This window comes from Astyanax mexicanus, unplaced genomic scaffold, assembly GCF_023375975.1.
Source record: "Astyanax mexicanus isolate ESR-SI-001 unplaced genomic scaffold, AstMex3_surface scaffold_76, whole genome shotgun sequence".
Taxonomy (NCBI): domain Eukaryota; kingdom Metazoa; phylum Chordata; class Actinopteri; order Characiformes; family Acestrorhamphidae; genus Astyanax; species Astyanax mexicanus.
Window position 1 is genome coordinate 1,551 of NW_026040086.1, and position 3,450 is coordinate 5,000.

At 37.3% G+C, this 3,450-nt stretch overlaps 1 pseudogene; it reads right to left on the reverse strand.

Moving 5' to 3' along the window:
- Positions 1-1,273: 1,273 nt before the first annotated feature.
- Positions 1,274-3,450, reverse strand: part of LOC125798676 (guanine nucleotide-binding protein subunit beta-like protein 1) — a 42,692-nt pseudogene continuing 40,515 nt past the window's right edge.

A 3,450-nucleotide genomic window follows, 5' to 3' on the forward strand; every position in this document is an offset into this window, starting at 1 on the left:
GCAGTTTCCAGAAACAGTAGCATTATTCATAAGTTCAGGTGTTTAGCTAAGCTAGCTGCCTTAAGTTATTTTAGCTAGCGCCGTCGGCGCTGCGGTGTCACACCGTTTTCTGTCACCGTCGGAATTTTGTGACCAGTGCTCACGGTTATGAGCGTTCATTGGCAAAACGGAAGCTTTCTATACCTACACCTTACCCTCAGCCCTAAACTGAACCGTTTTGGCCAGTCGGGGTAAAACATTAGAAACGAACACGTTTCGAATCGGCCAGTGCACCGGTCTGCTGAGAACTACTTGCCAGTGGTCACAAAATCTAGCGGTCACAGAAAACAGTGCAACACACGGTTGTGGTGTATGGGAGCTTATCCATTTTTAGCGTTATAGATCTAAACAACGTGCTGTACATGTAAGTGATTATAAGTGTGGGGTTTGGTTTAGTAGGCTTGTGTTGTTGTTGTTATTATATATAAATATAGTAATTTATCGTTTGCTTTAAAACGTAAAATAATTATTTAAATATGTTTCTCAATGAATAGATTAGTCGACTAATCGAAAAAAATAATCGTTAGAATAATCGTTTAAAAAATAATCGTTAGGACAGCCCTAAGTATTACATCACGGTCTTCCAAAAACCTTGCATCTCCAATTTTTTAATTTTCACTTTTTGATTATTCCATTACATTTCATGAATATAGCAGTCGTTTTTTTGCATATTTTTTATTGTATTATGGTATTATTTTTATTTCATGATAAATGCATGCTCCTAAATTAATCTATAATTTATTTTTTTCACACTTCCAGTGAAAAATAAGAAGATTTGAATTATTCTACCGTAAAGTTGGCTTTTTTTTAATAATAAGGTAATAAAGGTCATCGCATCATACAATATAATATCACAAAAATTTGACATGCTAAAAAAAGACTAAATATCATATTGCATTATTTCTTGAAAGCACTATTGTTGTTTTGTATTTTAAATTGTTTAAATTGTATATTAATTGTATATTAACTGTATATTTCTTCCTATTATTTGTTTATTCAGTTTATTTATATGCATTAAATATGTTACACTTTAGTTTTTTGTTGTATTTTTTATTTTGTTACAGTTTTAGTACTATTTTATACAAAATCAGGTTTTTGGTAAGTTACACATTTTTAGATGTTTTGCTTCTTCTGAATGCATGTAATTTATACTGTTTAATTTTATTGCAGTTGTATATTTTTGACATTAATAAAAAAAAAAAAAAAAAACCGTATGATGTCATCATTAAGCAGAAACCAAATTTATGCTAATATGCTAACATGCTAATATTGGAACCATGTGACCTGCCTCCCTCCACTGATTGCAGGCTCCTGATTGGTGAGTCCTGCAGAAGGAGAGTGATTCGAGGGGGCGGAGTCAGCAGTGGGTGTAAATGGACCACATGCTGATTCGCTGGTCGGTAGATCCCGCTGCCAGCAGTCTCTGGGTGGGGTCCTGATGGTCGGAGAACTCCAGGCTCTGGACCGGGTCCTGATGGTGCTGCAGGACGGCGAGGGGCTTCAGTCTCCTCCACCCGAAAACCCGAACGCTGCCGTCCCATCCCGCCGTCGCCACGATCCTCCGTCGCCACGGATACGCACCTGAGAGACGCCGGGATTGGTCAACGGGACGGAGTCCTGCACCTGCGGAGTAACAGGGTGGAGTTTAGAGTTATCTCAGGATTCAGAACAACAACAACCATTATCATCCTTATAATAATAATAAAGAAACTTTTATAAAATATTTTATTAAATATAAAATAAATTATCAAACAAATCACACAATATAAAATTACAATACCTGAACTAGGGCTGAAAGATTAATGGAATTAAATGGAATTAATTTAATTAATAAAATGAATGTTTTAGTGTGATTTTCTTAATTGTTTTTAAATTGATAATTTCCATATAGAAATATATCCAATATGAATCTCAAGAGATTTGTAGAGATGTACTTCTGTTGTTTTAGAGAAAGATTTATTTTTAGAAAAGGCTACGTTTTTAGAGAACACTTTGTTTTAGAAAGGCTTAGTTTTAGAGAACTGAATTTTAATTGCAATTGAGAACAATATCAAGATAATATATTTTTTTCCAATATCGCCCAGCCCCTATCCTGAACCACAATACAATTTTGTTGCAATATTTAGAAGAAACTCCAACTGTTATCTGGAATTTAACTAAACAAACCCCAAATCACAGATTTTTATGTTTTATCTGCTCAAATTCATCGCATTTATTAATATACTGAACATCCATTCCCACATATCAGACCCCAAAACACATTCCAATAAAACTCGGGAAAGTAATGTTTAATGATGTTTCCATTTCTTCTCACAACACTGAAGAGGTTTTAAGAGGTATTAACAATACTTGCATATAAAAGTGAGACAGGTTTAGGTTAGATTTGCCAAAAAGTCCAATCAAAGATTGACAAAGTGAACAGCTGTAAAGGTAAAGTCTGCAGATCATTTTTGTTGGAAATGTTTTGAGATTATTTTAAATGATTGTAATAAAAAGCTAAATAAAACGCAGCATTAAATCCAGAATTATTCAGTGTTGAGTCAGACTGGGCTCGGTTCTTAAATTAGCCTGTTCTGGACCAGAACCCACACCAGGCTGGTGAATTAGTTTAATCTGTTTGCACGTAACTCCTCATGAATCACGCCCCGGTGCCGCGGCACGCTCTGGTACCCGGCTCTGAAAAACGCAGTCTACTCTCGCGCAGATAAACGAGAGCGTTATTTAACGACTGCAGTTACTGTAAATCCACATCCATAACAACAGGAACAAAGAGCCGCCCACGGCCCCCCCACCACCCATCCACCACCCACCACCCACCACCGATTCACCATCAACACATCACCAGCCCACCACCCCGCGGCGGCGTGATGACGGACACCCGACCGGCGGCTCGACGGCTGTTGAACCTGGCAGAGCAAATCTGCTCATGACTCTGGAGCTTCAATCAACGAGCAACGAGACATTCAGAGCGAGCGGGACATTTCTCACAGGACTGTTTAGTTTGGAGTTTAAGAGAAAAACAGCTCGGCCCGAGTTACCTTCATCACTACAGAGAGAGAGAGAGAGAGAGAGAGAGAGAGAGAGAGAGATTTATTTTGGTAAAAGCTTTAAATTGGTGAAAGTACGTCTGTTCTCTATGAAAACTTAATTTAGCAGAAGCTGCTCTTTGGCCAAAGATTTGTTTTGGGGAATTCTTCATTTTAGTGGGAAAAAATGTCAATCTGGCAAAAGCTTAACTTTAGTGAAAAACTTTACTTTTTGGGTGAAGGTTTCATTTTGGAGAAAGCATCATTTTGGAAAAGGCTTTGTTTTGGAGAAGGGGTCATTATGGTGAGAGCATCATTTTGGGTGGAAACTTGAAAGTTTTATTTTGGAGGAAGCTTCATTTTAAAGAAAGCTTCGTTTTGGAGG